The sequence below is a fragment of the Lissotriton vulgaris genome, chromosome 4_1 (genome assembly GCF_964263255.1).
Source record: "Lissotriton vulgaris chromosome 4_1, aLisVul1.2, whole genome shotgun sequence".
NCBI classification, from domain to species: Eukaryota; Metazoa; Chordata; class Amphibia; order Caudata; family Salamandridae; genus Lissotriton; species Lissotriton vulgaris.
In genome coordinates, this window is record NC_141691.1 from 45,495,251 (window position 1) to 45,512,422 (window position 17,172).

Below are 17,172 nucleotides of genomic sequence, written 5' to 3' on the forward strand. Positions count from 1 at the left end.
CATTATTTAGACGGTAAATAAGAATGCACAGATGCAGTATGGATAACAACCTACAGTGCTCATAGTATACAAGCCAAGAGTGTACGAAAGATGCAGAAATGGGGTGTGTTACCATAAGGCATTTGAAAAATGGAATATCAAATTGGTTCATCGAAATGCTTCTAATGAGTAGATTTGTGCGTTGGATTTACAATATCTACCCATGCAGCGTTTCATGTTTCTTTAGCCCTTATCTACCCCCCACCAGCCCAGCCAAGTTTCTACGGTCCATGAGTAACTGCTCCGGAGCAGTTTTTTGGTTGTTTTTTTGTATTCTCTGACTTGTCTCTTGTTTAGCCCCCTACTATAAAATCAGGACTATACATCCCAGCATGGTAAGAAAAAACACTGGCACGGGAGCAGCTAGCTATTCACGCATGGACCGGGTTAACTTTCCAGCTATGCAACCTCCGGTTTTAGAAACTAAACAACCTTTTAAAACGAACTTTTTGATTTTACCTTTCGCACTTCATCCAGCACCACGTCAAATGATTTCTTGTCCATTGTTGAATATCTGCTAGCGGACTCTCAATTGTTTCAATGGCTCGACAAATCAATATTCTATAAACGGTGATCAAACACCCGATCACCGAAGACCAGATAAATTAAAATAATAGACAGCACCAGTGCTTCTGAGTGCAGTGCTCTCCTATGTTCGTGGCACATTAGATGCAGAGTGCTTCGTTTCTCCAGTCACTAGCCGTGTGGTGCTTTGGTATTCTAGGAAGCAAGAGAAGAAACTCTAAACGCATTGCGTTTTTGTATTCATCGGTGCAGGACATCCTTCACAAAAGGCTGGCTCCCTTTCTGGACAGCAAAGGCGTTACCAGGGTTTCAAAGCGATGGACAGAGAGACTGCTAGCTCTCCGAAAACAAACAGTTCAATGTGGGAATGTAAAAACAAAGGCGGCTCTGGGAGGGCGAAGCAGAATGAAGAGGTGAGGGCAGCTGTCAGGATAGAGCTCCAGCACTGTCCTTCGTTAAGGAGGTTCCCATTTCCAACTGCATTGCGCGAGGCAGAAGGTGCGAAAACACTTTCCAGGAACCACTTTGCTCCAGACTGACAGTGCACAAGGAAATAGATTGGCCTCTTTGTTTATTACCAGAGTAGTAAAGCAGTTCCCAGACCTGGAATTAGCTGTGCTTCCGGGTTGCGTAGGCGGCTTCCATTGAGATTATCACCCACATTCAGCGACCGAACATTTGGCACAGCGACCGAACATTTGGCACAGTAAGAAAGCGCTCACTACAGTGCAGCAGGTTTATATCAAGCGTACGAGAAATCACATTTCACTCTTTGTCCCGTGCTGAAATGGATTAAAAAATATATATGTTCGTGCTATTTTTAAGTGATGCAAGCAAGAACATTATGTTTGACTACTTTCAATTTCTTTGTAAGGATTTGGAATTAAACAGAATACAATCAAAGTGACAAAAAGTACTACATTTAGGTATCTGATGCAGACTTAAGGCAAGTGATCACAGCAGACCCCCTTCCAATATGGCGGCCTTCCAAACCAGAAGCATCGGTGGACGCCTACAGCAAAAGTAAATAAAACAAGATGTGCGCACGCACTTATGAAAACCAAACTTACTGTGGGGGCGGGACTTCCGTCTTGTGCGCGAATCAGCGCCCACGGAGTTCCTGGCCTGAGTAGCAGTGGTGACGCGGGGCTCCATGCCCGAGGGAGAGCCCCGTGGAGGCTACAGAACACCGGATTGGCGGTAAGTGGGACTGTATTCGGGAGGGGGGGGGGCGCGTCTGTGTGTATGTGTGCGACGGCAAGGGTGTCTCTGTATGCATGCGTGTATGTGCGCTCGTGTGTGTGTCTCTGGTGAGGTAAGGGGGGGAGCGTGTGTGTATGCAACGGCGGGGGTAGCTTCTCTGTATGTATGGGTGCTCGTGTGTGTGTGAGCGAGCGAGTGTCTGTGTGTGTATATGCGCGCGCATGTATGGGAGGGAAGTGCGCGGCGCAGGACGGAACGTGCGCGTTCGCGCACCCAAATCCGGCTTTCACGCTCGTAACACCCTGTTGTCCCTCATTCCCCCGAGTCAGGCAGCTATAAGTCTCCGCCTGGACGCATCCTTCGGATGCTTATTCCAGGCTCGACCTAAAAAGGAGCCTCCTGTTGGGCTGAGAGCCCATTCCACTCGGGCCACGGCGGCTACTACTGCCCTTGACCGGGTAGTCCCCTTGCAGGACATTTGGCAGGCAGCTACGTGGGCCTCGCTGCACACGTTCGCAAGACACTACTGCCTGGACAGACAAGCCCGTAGGGATGGCTTCTTTGGCCGTTCCGGCCTCCGGGACTTTCTGGTGTGATTATTGGTACGCAGACCCACCACCAGGGTAGGTATTGCTGGGATATCTATTCTAAGGTAAGGAATCTAATACTAACCTGTTTCTTTAAGATGCACAAGTTACTTACCTTCGGTAACGATATATTTGTAAGAAACAGTAGTTAGTATTAGATTCCTTACCGCCCCACCCATCCTTCACGTTCTGCGAACCGATATCTAAGGTTAAGATCATCACCTTTCAGGGCCCTAGTTTCATGGCACCAGTGTTGGTTTTTATCATGGCTCTGCGTTTCTGGCGCGGAAAAGCTGTGTATAAGAACGGACATCAGCGCGCGAGGGCAGCGTCTAAGTACTCCGGCGACGTCATCCGGGCGCCGACGACGGACGCGGAGCCGCAGACGACACCTACTGACGCGCAGGGGTACTGCTACGCAAAAGTTTCCGGATCCAGTCTGACGCCTGGGGATATTCTAAGGTAAGGAATCTAATACTAACTACTGTTTCTTACAGATATATTGTTACCGAAGGTAAGTAACCTGTGCAACAGGCTGCAGAGGGCGACTTAGGGACTAGTCCCGGAGCTCACAAAGATCTCGGACCAATCGAGCATAGCTGGTTCGTCGATACCAGGGCTGAGGTGTTCAGGTGCAAATTAGAAAGGTCTGATGGGCTCTGTGTGCCGTGGAACCTTGCGGTCATCGGTCTCGCCGGTTGAGGGTGGAAAATCAGGTCAGCTGGGCCACTCTGGAAGTGCTGACTTCCCTCTGCAGCTGCGTTGTCTTGAAGTCGTTGGAGTCCCGACTGGACTCTGAAGGTCTCTGCTTGCTGCAAGGGATCCGGTAACTCGGGTATTGGTACTGGTGTCCTCTCACTTGGTGGGGGGACGGAGCTGACCTTCAGGTACCACAGGGCCCTCTTCCTGGGGCTGCTGCGTCGAGCTCGCTGCGGAGCAGCAAAAAAGTGAACAAGACTTTGCTTCCCGGTGCCTGTGGACTGCAGTGGAATAGCTCCTCTACTCCAAGGGAGATTGCTTGTTGATTTGCGAAGGCTGTCGGTCTCCAGGTGTTCTTGGAAGTTTGTCAGCTGCAGGACGAGATGGGGGTAACATTTCACCTGTCTGTGGAAGCCTTAGGTCGCATCTCAAAGGCAGCAGATGCCTTTGAAGCCCCCTGCCTTGATATGCTGATTGCTTTAGCCAGGCGTTGTCTCTGCCCTCAGAGCGCATGCTCTCACCTGCAGGGGTCGGAAACATGTCTGTGATGGCAGGCCAGTCTGCACCTGCCAATCTACACACTGGTAGTCTGTATGTTTTCAGTGGGTACCTCTAAAGTGCCCTCTGGGTGCATGTATTAATAAATCCATCACTGGAATCAGTGTTGGCTTATTAATGAGTTGTTTTATACCATACATCTCTAGTTTCAGTAAAGCCATCATGCAGATGGGTGACTCGTAAACACTAGTGTCCAGCACATGTACTCAAAATGGCTTCTCTGCTCACTTGCAATATCTAAGAATCGACGTAGACATTACAGGGGCATTTCTGCTCATGCAGATATGTCCTCAGAGGTGTATAGTGCACCATGGCTTAGGGCTATAAGGCCTGCTGTAGGGGTGACTTATCTACACTGCATGCAGTGTCTATGGGCATGCCACACAGGAGGTGTGCATTGTGTCTTCACTTTTCTCTGCACCATGGCACGCACCCTGAAATGGTAGTTTGCATGTTGGTGCTGAGAGGTCCCTTAGGGTTGCACAATACATGCGCAAGGACTTAGGGATCATCTTTAGCCTTTTTACCCCAGGTACCAAGGGTACAGTTTACTAAGGACTTACAAGGAGTGCTAAAGGTATTGGCTATTGGGGAAATAATTGTACAGTTTTAGGGCAATAGATCTGGCACTGGGGACCTGGTTAGCACGAACCCAGGGCGCTTTTGTCAAATTTGCATCAGATAACATGCAAAAAGTGAGGGTGACCATGTCAAAAACTACACTCTGGAGTTCTGGAGTTCACACAGGCGCCTGCTGCAGATCAACATTTCGGAATGGGCCTGAGGCAGCCAACCATGACATGTGCGCAATGGTTCCACTGTGAAGCGCCAGAGAGTAACTATTACACAAGTACTTATTCTATGCCTGAGGTGTCCACCAAAGCATTCCAGAAAGCAACCCATAGGAGAGGACATTATATAACCCGCCATAGTGCATGCTCTGTGGAGTTTGTCCAGGAGCGGCAACGAAGTAGCCATTATGTGTCAAGGAATGATAAATGGTCTGACTGCTCCACAGAGGAGCAGCCCATGGTACTGATCTTTATACACGCAGCTGTGTTATATGGCTTGGAAGAGGAGTATGAGAAAGTGCCTTTTATGACCTGGTTAGTCCCCACTTTTAGGTACATATATGAAGGGTCGGAGTCTGATATCAACAAAATAGGAAAGAAATCTCAAAGTAGTACTTGTTCTCTCAGTATAAATGCTTTCATTCTTATCAAAGGCATCAATGTAGCTCAACAAACAGAGAGAAGATTCAGTACATTCGGTGCATGTTTATTTAGCACATCTTGTACTTATAAACTACATGAATATTCAACCCAGAGGGTAGGTGATATTGCAATTAATGCATTGGCAATATAAATTCAGAATCAACACATTTCTAAGTTCTTAAATACACTCAAAAACATGTCAACGCGCTCAAGGTGCATAGAGGAAAAGGGTTAATTAGAAGGGATGGGTAAGTGGGGGTGAAGGTGGGGACCGGGTAAAGGTGTTGTGACTGAGTAGAAATCACAGTGAAAGATGAGAAGCCTTTACAGCCTATATCGATCAGAAGGTTCCAAAAAACATTCTCAAACATAGGTTACGTAATCATTCATTGTTTAGTCCTATGTTTGGAAATATGAGGAGAAATGCTAGTCGACGTTTCGACCCCTGAATGGTGCGGGTGATTCAGAACCTCAGGTTGGGGTCTTCATCAGGACGTTGGGTTAGAACAGGAGCGCTTCGCATGCGGCCCGTTTGGGCCTGCAGCCTGGGGACCTTCAAAGGTTCCTTGGTGATGCGTAAAATTGGTAGCTTGTCTCAACGTAGTTCAAACTTGTGGGGTTCCGTCGTTCACTGAACCGGCCGGTCCGTGGTGGAACACCTTGTGTCTCTGTCCGTAGCGCTAGTCTGTTTCCTGGCTCTCCTCTGGCTGTCAGCAGTGAAATGTCCCCACTTTTGGCTGGTATGTATGTGATACCAACTGTAGTGCACCGGGTGCCCTACTACTCAGGTCCCCTGTGCCAGTTCTTCTTCCCTGACAATAATTCTCCAATTGGACCTTCCGGCCCCCTATAAGTCCCTAGTAAAAGGTACCTGGGTACCAAGGGCATGTGGACTGACGAGGGTCCCCTAGGGACCGCTCACCTAAGCCATGCAGACTACCACTGCAGCATGCATGGTCTAGTGCAGACAAAACAACAAAGTCCACATGGCACACTGCCTGTGTGCCATGCCAACTAGCACTACCTAAGGTATAGGTATAGGAGCTGGTAAGAAGATCCAACCCCAAGAGGTGCCCCTGCACCTGACGCCCCACGGCCTTGTGTGCCTAAACCGATGGTGCCTAACCAACCCTTAACTTCCCAACTTACCTCTCCCAGAGGTGGTCGCACCCGGAAGTTCTTAGTCTCCATGCCTGCAGTGTTTTTGCAACCCGGAGGTTCTCCATAGAAAACCGGGCGCCCGATGTCAAAACAGCACACTGCACCCGGCCGCCCCAGTGCCGCTTTGCACCTTTTGTGCTACTTTATTTCCCCATTTTCCCTGAACTTAACCCTGGGAGCTTTGCAGGCCACAACGCAGTGGCCTGCTTGCCAGCAGCCACCAACCGGAGGCCCCCTATTCCCCATTGGATAACATTGAGCCTCAAAACTCTGCACGCAACTGCCCTAGTACCACTGAGGGTACACAACGGTGCATCACTGACTCAGGGGGATCCCCGAGTCTAATCCCAGAACTTTAACTCCCACAGTCGATTACTTACCTGTGAGCCGATAACCTGTTTTCCTCCATGGGATAACATTTACAATTTTCTCCCAAAAAGTTTGTGTGGAGTTTTGAAATCTAAAAATATTCTTTGAAAATCGCACAAATAACCAAATCATATTTACTTACCTGTTTACAGGAAATGTCCCAGTGCTGAATCCAGGTATCCCGCACGGAGTAAGAAAAGTAACATACAAAGTAACTTACCTGTAATTTACTAAATAAGCCTGTTCATTTCAATGTACTGTATTTTCTAAGTGTTGCAACCTACTGCATCCCCTGTAAATCAAACAAAGTACAATTTCTATTGCGTTTTCAAACTGTTCTATATCCAGTAACTTATTACTGAACGGTATTTAATGCTTACCTGTGCCAGGCTTGCTTGGTTCTAAAAATAAAACAACAGCATTTATTTGTATACAAATACAATTGGCCTAGAGTTCAGTTCTTGAGTGTGTGAAATCATTTGCTGACTGAGTGTGTACAACAAATGCTTTACACTGCCCTCTGGTACTGCCTTACTGCTCGACCAAGCTACCACTTTAGAGAGTAAGGTTCTATCTAACTTTAACCTCTGCCTACCTCAGGTGTCACTTGGTGTAGTGTATATAGAGCCTGTTTCTTACATTGGTGGATCAGCGGTGGGATACACAACTGTGCATTTGTTGGACTCCTTGGTTAAAACTTGATCACACAACAGAACTCTTAAATTGGCTTTAGAATTCATATTTTTACAAATTGGCATTTTTACCGAACTACTAAAAGTCTTGTTAGGGCCTTGCGTAAGTCCCTTTAGAACTTTAGTAATTAAGAAGTCACTGTAGTCAAGGGTAGAGGGGTTAGAACTTTTTTGTTAGAATGTCTCAAAAACAGACCCCAGCTATTCGTGAAGATAACCATAATGACATACAGGACATGGTTGAGGAGTTTGATCTCACCCCTTACCTTCACTTGTCTTTTCAGGAAGTAAGGTCCTTATGTAGAATTAAAAACATAGGAATGGGCCCACATCCAACCAAACAAAGGCTCCAGGAGCTGTTGGCTGAGTATGCAAAGGCCCACCCTTCTGAAAATGGTGATGACCAAGCAGAAGAGGAAGGAAGTGAGGAGGATGGAGATAGGTACCCACCTCCATCACTTCCTAGGGCAGAAAGGAACCCTGTTCCCTTACTTCCAAGAGTTAACCTCTTGGGACCTAGAGGCCACACAGGTGGTCCACGTTCTGGTGAGGACATTGAGGGCAGCCTCAATGAGGAGAGCCTTTTAGCAAGGCTGGCCAAAAGACTGGATCTAGAGTCCAGACTCCTGGCTCTAGGGAAAGAAAGGAAATGGGTTTAGCACCCATCAATGGCGGCAGCAATCAAAATAAGGAACCCTATTGTATCCATTAACTGTACTTTAATTATTTTCGGCGTGCCTACCTGCTAGCTCGAGTGTGCCTGCATCTGCTCATTTATTCAGTGTGCCTGTGCTGCCTAGCCCGCATTGCTGCTTCGTTGGTCTAATAACTGAAATTGACAGAATCTCTCTCTGCCAACCCGGTCTGAACTCGCGTTTTCAGCCGCCATTATCCGTGTTGTTGTTGTTTTGCCTATAGCCCGCCCCCTCCACCACGCACCCGCCTCCCTGCTGCTCCTCCCTCCCACTAAGAGACTAGGTTTCTCCCGACCACCTAAGCGCTGTGACCGCCCTGACTTCGTTAGAAGTGGTCGCTCCCTGCTGCCCTGCTGACTCCTGCCTAATTGGGATTGGTATCGTTTGCATTGCGCTGTGGATCCCATTAACGCGCTGCTGACCCTTTTAGCGCTCGAAAGTGCCTGTAGCATTACCCTATTGTATCCATTAACTGTACTTTAATTATTTTCGGCGTGCCTACCTGCTAGCTCGAGTGTGCCTGCATCTGCTCATTTATTCAGTGTGCCTGTGCTGCCTAGCCCGCATTGCTGCTTCGTTGGTCTAATAACTGAAATTGACAGAATCTCTCTCTGCCAACCCGGTCTGAACTCGCATTTTCAGCCGCCATTATCCGTGTTGTTGTTGTTTTGCCTATAGCCCGCCCCCTCCACCACGCACCCGCCTCCCTGCTGCTCCTCCCTCGCCCCTCCCCTCCACTATCCGCATATGATAGATGTACTCTAGCGCAGCGGTCTCGCGCAGCGGTCTCGCCGAAGGTGCGCCAAAGGTAAGCCCGTCTACGCCCGTCCGCGCCTGGACCGCGCCCAGCGCCAGACCCCCTGCCCCTCGCGCCGCCCAGCCCTCCCGCATCACCTACGATGCCGCCTCCCTCCTAGCCCTTAACCCCGGCCGCGCTCCCAACTGCATCCAAGCCGCCCCTGGACAAACCCATGGACCTTTCTCCTGCATCACCTGCAAATTCAGCGGCACTGTCAACATCTCCGCTACGCCCACAGCACAGATCCCCGACCCCAATCACCTTCAATGCATCCTTCTCAACACCCGATCCGTCCACAGACATGCCATTGACCTTTGGAATCTACTAGACACCATTTCTCCAGACATCGCCTTCCTAACGGAAACATGGATGAATGCTTCCTCCGCACCAGACATCACCATTGCCATCCCTGAAGACTATAAGATCACTCGCAAAGACCGTACCAGCCACACAGGAGGAGGAATCTCGATCGTCCATAAGAAATCAATCCGCATCTCAACCAGCTCTGACGCCAACCTCGCCAACTCCGAACACCTCCACTTCCAGATCCACATCGACCCCAAGACCACACTCAGAGGCACCCTCCTCTACAGACCACCAGGACCCCGCGCAAAATTCAGTGAAGACATCACAGACTTCATCACCCCACACGCGATCCCCTCCAAAGACTACATCCTTTTGGGAGACCTCAACTTTCACCTTGAAAAGAGCCACGACCGCAACACCACCACCCTCTTGGACAACCTCGCCAACCTCGGACTTAAACAACTAGTCACTTCCCCCACCCACATCGCAGGTCACACTCTCGACCCCATCTTCACCTCCAGCAATCATGTCTCCTTCAGCCACACTACGGAGCTCCTCTGGACTGACCACAGCTGCGTTCACTTCACCTACAACAAACCAAAACCCAACATCCACCTCCAACCTACCCTACAAAGAAACTGGAACAAAATCACCACGGACCAAATCTCCGCATCGCTCCTTCAAAACACCCCAGCCCTCTCTTCTAACGCTAACGAAGCCGCCGCCAACCTCACCCTATGGTTATCCAACACCGCCGACACCTTAGCTCCACTGAAAAAACGTCAAAGTAAACCTGGCAGCAAGAAAGCCTCATGGTTCAACGATGATCTCAAGAAGTCCAAGAAACTCTGCCGTTCCCTTGAAAAGGCCTGGAAAAAAGACCCAACCACCAGCACCAAGGACGCCTTCAAAAGCGCCACCCGCACTCACCACCAACTGATCCGAAAAGCCAAGAAAACAGCATTCAAGGATCGACTTGACAACAACGCCCACAACAGCAAGGAACTTTTCAACATCGTCAAGGAATTTTCCAATCCCTCGGCCAATTCCAACGACATCACCCCCTCTCAAACCCTCTGCGACTCCCTAGCCTCTTTTTTCCACAACAAGATTGCAGACATCCACAACAGCTTTGACAACCAACCCGGAAACCAACCCACCCCACCATCTGCTGACCATCTTCCCCCCGTGAACACCCTTAACGCCTGGAACCCAATCTCCACTGAGGACACCATCCGCCTGATGAATTCCATTCACTCAGGTTCCCCCACAGACCCATGCCCTCACCACATCTTCAACAAAGCAGACTCCGTCTTAGCACCGCACCTCCGAGACGTCATCAACTGCTCCTTCAACTCCGCTACCTTCCCAGAAGACTGGAAACACGCTGAACTCACCGCCCTTCTGAAAAAACCAACAGCGGACCCCACCGAACTCAAAAATTACCGCCCCATCTCGCTTCTTCCATTCCCGGCCAAAGTCATCGAGAAAGCCGTCAACAACCAGCTCGCCGCTTTCCTCGAAGCCAACAAATCCCTCGACCCCTCACAATCTGGCTTCCGAGCAAAACACAGCACTGAGACCGCCCTCATCGCAGCAACAGACGACATTCGAACTCTACTGGACAATGGAGACACAGTCGCCCTCATCCTCCTCGACCTCTCTGCAGCATTCGATACAGTCTGCCACAGCACCCTTCTACAACGCCTCAATAACATCGGAATTCAAGGAAAAGCACTTGAATGGATCACCTCGTTCCTCACCGGAAGAACCCAGAGAGTCCGCCTTCCTCCATTCAAGTCCGAGGCCTCTGAAGTCATCTGCGGCGTACCTCAAGGATCCTCACTCAGTCCCACCCTCTTCAACATATACATGAGCCCCCTCGCGGCCATCGCACGCCAACACAACCTCAACATCATCTCTTACGCGGACGACACTCAACTGATCCTTTCTCTCACCAATGACCCCAGCACCGCCAAAACTAACCTACACGAAGGAATGAAAGAAGTTGCCGAATGGATGAAACAAAGCCGTCTGAAACTGAACTCAGACAAAACAGAAGTCCTCATCTTAGGCACATCCCCCTCTGCTTGGGACGACTCCTGGTGGCCGGAAGCCCTCGGAAAAGCACCCATCCCGACAGACCACGCACGGAACCTTGGCGTCATCCTAGATTCTTCACTCTCAATGAACAGACAAGTCAGCGCCGTATCCTCTTCCTGCTTCAACATTCTTCGCATGCTCAAAAAAACATTTCGCTGGATCCCCTCCGAAACAAGGAAAACAGTCACCCATGCTCTGGTCACGAGCCGACTGGACTACGGAAACACCCTCTACGCAGGTACCACCGCTAAACTCCAGAAGAAACTCCAACAAATCCAAAACGCCTCAGCCAGACTCATATTAGACATCCCACGCAACGAACACATCTCTGGCCACCTTAAAGACCTCCACTGGCTACCCGTCAATAAGAGAATCACTTTCCGACTGCTTACCCACGCACACAAATCACTCTACGACATGGGACCAGATTGCCTCAACTCTCGACTGTCCTTCTACACCCCCTCCCGCCAACTACGCTCTTCCAGCCAAGCCCTCGCCACTATACCTCGCATCAACAAGACCACCATGGGAGGCAGATCCTTTTCATACCTGGCTGCTAAAACATGGAACTCACTCCCCGCTTACCTTCGCCTCACCCAGAACCACCTAGCGTTCAGAAAGCAGCTTAAAACGTGGATATTTGACAAATAATCCTCCTCCCCTTCCTAAGCGCCTTGAAACCCTCTGGGTATGTAGTGCGCTATACAAATTTTTTTGACTTGACTTGACTAAATGGTTCACAGCCTTTGAGAGGGCTTGTGACATGAGAAACCTGAAAAAACCTCTCTGGGGGGCACTCCTGTGGGAACTGTTCTCTGGTAACTGCAGAGACAGACTACTGACCCTCTCTGGGCCAGATGCAGGGTCTTATGACCTCATGAAGAGAACTCTGATTGAGGGATTTGGACTCGCCACTGAGGAGTACAGAATTAGATTCAGAGGGGCTCACAAATCCCAGACCGAATCCTGGACTGACTTTGTGGACTACTCAGTAAAGACTCTAGATGGTTGGTTAACTGGACTCGATGTGCATGACTTTACTGGACTTTACAATTTGCTCATGAAGGAACATATACTAAGTAATTGCACAAATGAAAAGTTACATCAGCATTTGGTAGACCTAGGTCTAATTTCTCCCCAAGAATTAGGAAAGAATGCTGACCACTGGGTCAAGACTAGAGTGACCAAGACTACCACTGGGGGAGAACAGAAGAAAGGGGTTACAAAACCTCCCCAGGGGAAACGGGGTGAGAATCCCCAAGATAAAAAGTCTGAGTCTTCTAAAGGGCCCCAAAAACCTGCACAGGGGGGTGGGTCCCAAAACACTCCCTATACTCCACAGCCCTATGGGGGGAAGAACCTTGATCCTGCAAAGGCCTGGTATAACAACTGTGAGAAGTTGAGACACTTAACTGGAGACAAGGCTTGCCCTAGCAAGAAGGCCCCTCGTCCTACAGCTTCAGATATTCCTGGTGTCGAACGTCTCCAGATGGGATTAACAGTGTGCCCAGAGCAAATCCGGTTGCACACTGAAGCAGTTCTAGTTTCAGAGGGGGAAGTTGAGTTTGCCACTGTGGCTGTGTGGCCACCCAACTTAAAAATACTTGCGATACCCTTGGATTAATGGAGCTAGAATAGAGGCTCGGAGGGCTACAGGTGCCAGTGTCACTATGGTGAGAGACACACTGGTTTCCCCTGAGTAATATTTCATTTGGCGTACTTACCCAGTCACCAATGCTGACAGTGTTACCACTAATCATTCAATGGCTATGGTGACATTAGACTGGCGGGGGGGGGGGGGGGTTACTGGCCTGAAACAGGTAGTGGTCTCTCCTTAGCTACCAGCTGCATGTGGCAATGACCTGGAAACCTCAGCCTGGGCTGAGGTTGAACTAAAACCCATGCAGCAATGCTGGATATCCCTGGATTGGTGTGTGTGCAAACAAGAGCACAGAGCAAGAGGAAGGGTGAAAAGGTAGGATTGGAGCCTGAACGAAAGCCCAACCCACCAAAAGAAAAGGTAAGAAGACTGGGGAACCAGCTTCTGTTCAGCAAAAGGATCAGGACCCCTCATCAGGGAGAGGACTTGGACACCCCAGAGGGAACCGAGCCTATGGAGCTTGACCCTTACCAGGTTGAACTCTTGGGCCCAGGGGGACCCTCTAGGGAAGAGCTGTGCCATGGTCAGCAAGACTGTCCCACTCTTGAAAACCTGGGGCAGCAAGCTGTTTCAGAAGCAAAGGGAGATGTCAGTGGTACCCACAGAGCTTATTTGGAAGAGGGATTACTGTACGCTGAGGCAAGAAACCCCACTCCTGGAGCCACCAGGAGAGTGGTAGTGCCACAGAAGTACAGGGAGTTCCTCCTAACTTTAGCCCACGACATCCTCGGCCAAACCAAGTCTTGGGAAATACTAGTCAGTCACTTTTACTGGCCCCAGATGCACCAAAAGGTGAAGGATTTTTTCAGCTCCTGTGTTACCTGTCAAACCAGTGGCAAATGAGGAAACTAAGTAGCACAAAAGGTGCGCCCTCAGCAAGACGTGGGCCGCCAGGTGCAGAGTGCTGTTTTGCTGTGGGACGCCCTGTTTTCAATAGATACTCCGGTTTGCAAAAACACTGCAGGCTGGGAGACGACCACCACTTCGAGAGATAAGTCGGATTCGCTGTTTCCGGCCAAGGCCAGAGGTTGCAGATAAACAAATCTGGTGTTCACGGGAGACAAAGTCTTTGAGGTTGAATGTAGGCATGTCCTCCGGGGTTTTCGAGGTTGCTGGCTGCAAGACACACCGGGATTTCGCAGGAGCAGGTTCGAGGGGGAGACAGACCGGTAGGGCTGGGGCCAAGTTAGTGGGCGTCATTCTCTTGTTAGCTGCTGCACGGTTCTCCGTCTTGTTTCAGGTTCTTGTCTGAGGAGGCAAGATTCAGGGGTGCCCTTAAATACTCTATTTAAGGGAGTTACAGGTAAGTAAAAAGCCCCTTCTCCGGGGTAGGTACACCCCCTATTATGCCACCCTTCAGGGACAGGCATGAGCCTGTCCCTGGATGGCTGAGTCCCCCCCATCCTCAAGATGGCATGGACTAAGTTGTGCTTCACCTCTCCTCCCCCACCTGAGGGGTGGAGTTGGCAGATGTGGGAACACCTCTCTTCCTCACGTGTTTATCCTGCCGGTTCTCCTGCCCAAAGTGGGGGTCAGAACCAGTGAGGACCAGTTGCTGAAATCAGCAAGTGGCCTGGGGAAGCTCACAAAGGCGGCAAGCCTTTGAAGCTTCCACTTCGTGGACCCTGCCCATCCTGGGTGAGGAGGCTTAGCACCTCGTCCCATGATGTGTATTGTTTCAGGCCCCAGAGATCAGCAGGCTCTCGACCCAGGAGTCCAGAAACATGTCTGGTGGTGGCAGCCGAAAGCAGAGACTCAGCCTGGACACTAGTGGTAGGTTAGTTTTCGGGGGCATCTCTAAGAGGCCCTCTGTGTGCATTTTTCATTAAATCCCACACTGGCATCAGTGTGGGCTGAGAAGTTTGATACCATACTTCTCAGTTTTCAGTGTAGCCATTATGGTGCTTTGGAGTCCGTAATAACCTCCCAGTACCATATAAGCTTAATGGCATCACTGCACTTACAATGTCTAAGAATGGACTTAGACACTTTATGGGTGTAGGGCTCATGCACCTGTACCCTCACCACTAGTATTGTGCACCCAGGTAGAGGGTGACTGATCTGTGCCAGGGCAGTGGGTTGTAGGCATGGCACACAGGCATGTGTGACATGTCGACTCTTCACTTTGTTCTGCACCAAGATACACAGCCTGCAATATACACAGTGTGAGGATGCAGCAGTGGGCCAAGCAGTACTGCGTCATCCCTTCAATTAAGGTGAACCTCTTTATTTGATAAGAGGAATTTTATCTCTCTTAAAAAATATATATATATATATATCAACAACAAAAGGGTAGCCCCGATGAAAGGAAGCCTCAGGCAGATGCAATAAATCCTTTTATTGAGGCTCAACTTGCCAGCAAAGTACAGCGTGATTAAAAGCTTCAAGGTATCTCTTGCCAGACGCGTTTCGGGAACTCCGGTTCCCATTCTCAATGGCTGTGAAACTGCATCAAGTTTGCAATGCTGCCTCGCACTTTAACCAAGTTTGGTTAAAGTGCAAAGGGGGATTTGTGTGTGTGTGTGTGTGTGTGTTGTACTTTATTTCTGTTACCAATGTGAATCTTTTGTATAAAGTTGAAGGTTAAGCACAGCCTTAATTGTTCTACTATTTTCCTCTGCTCAAATGCTTCATTAGATACAAATTAAACAGTAAAGTATATTATGAATACAAATATCGCTTATATTTCCATACCTTGGGGGGTTATGAGTTAACATGTCTCCCTACTTCTTATAACAGTCCAGTTTAGGGTACTGCTTGCTATTATGATTCAGGCATGTGACTCTATGAAAGATACCCCAATACTGGATAAGAAAATAAGTTACTTACCTGTAACTACGGTTATCCAGTCTTGTTATCTTTCATAGATGCACATGCAACCCACCTGCCTCCCCGCACAGGTAGTTCTCTTTAGCCTTTTGGGATTCTTAATTCCCACATGTGTTTAGAAAATATGACAAGAGGGTGCTAATAGCTGATTGGCTGGATTCCAACATTTAGTCCTTTTTTTAAAAAGGACATAGATAGGCTACGGTTTAGATGGCTTTATGCCATTATAACCTATGAAGCTTTTAAAGCACTGCTTGAATATTTTAGCGTGGGACTCCCATCTCGACGACGGAGAATGATTCAGGCATATGAATCTATGAAAGATGCCAATACTGGATAACCATAGTTACAGGTTAGTAACTTATTTCTTTTGACTGCGAATTTGTCTTTGAGGGATGAAAAGGAATAGATGAGGTATTATCTGCAACAAAGTTGAAGGCTGGTGGGGGGGTTGCAGTGAGGCTGGGGTACAAAGAGTAACTCCGTGTTAAACCAGGTAGAAAATCATTGTGTTCGGGATCACATTTGTGTTTGTTTCCAGTAGATGTTAATTGAGACATAAAATAGTCATTTAAACTGACCAGTTGTCATTTTGTAGCTGAAACATCGGCACTAAAAGTGTGTGTCCCCGGTTGGGAGCTCAGTGGTAGAGTTGAGCATGGCATAATGGAGCATCAGAGAACCATGATTGGAAACTGCATTGAGCAGACGCAAGCGGCCCCAACTTATTACCCAGTTTGACAGGATGGCTAAGCCTTCAAGTTGGGTTAGATATTTGGCATTGGATAAGAATGAGGAAGTGATGAGACTCTTGCCGCTGCTCCATTTTGAGATGTTGATGGCTTTGCAGTGAGGGGCAGGTGAGCAGGTGCTGTTGCATTTGCATCTAAAGATTAGTAACTGATTGAAAGATTTTATGGACATCCATGCTCCTTAGACGTCATGAGAGTGTCCTAGTCATGGAATGGATCATTGCTTGAGGTGTGGAGCGGTTTATGGCTGGAGGCATCAGCGAAGGGAATCTGCCTATTGGTTCTCAGGACATCCCTGCTCCTTAGACGTCATGAAAGTGTCCTAGTCATCGAATGGGTCATTTGCTTGAGGTGTAGAGCGGTTTGTGGCTGGAGGCATCAGCGAAGGGAATCTGCCTAAGGTGCTCAGGATAAACCTGTGCAGGGATAGGTTTCTCTTGACCATTTTCATATACACCGTGTCCGTAGAATGTCCCCTCCGACTTCCGCCAATCATGTGGCAGACACTGGCCAATAAATGAAGCTTTGCAGAGCCCCATGGTCTGCGAGTGTATTCTTTCTCTGGACTCCTGCTACACACATGAGGGTGAATATAAATCCCTCTTGCTTTCAGGTGTTTTGAAAGGGGTTTAGCTTTAAGTTACATTCTGTTGATCCCGACATTATTGTGGTGAGGGAGGGGTATTGGGGGAGAACATCAGCTTATTTTTAAGGATGCTCCAGATTGGTGTTTGCTTCGCCCTGCTGGGCCTGGAACTGTTCTAGTAGATGGGCCAGATGTTGTCCAGAACCTGACAGTTGATTTAATGTTATTTGTCCTTTGTGGACCAGTAACTTGTATTCTTTCCAATACTCTAACATCAGTTTATTAAAGGGGACCCGCTGCAATGTCAATTTGTGAATTGTTGCTTTTTGCTTGAAGTGGGAGAGTGGTTGTGTAAAGGAATAAGGGGCTTGAGTTACTGGGACACAGCAATTCTA

The 17,172-nt window shown here is 48.8% G+C and overlaps 1 protein-coding gene across 5 annotated transcripts in view; it reads left to right on the forward strand.

Annotated features, from left to right (window-relative positions):
* Positions 1-17,172, forward strand: part of ZMYM3 (zinc finger MYM-type containing 3) — a 539,665-nt gene that overhangs the window by 425,535 nt on the left and 96,958 nt on the right. The window lies entirely within an intron of this gene.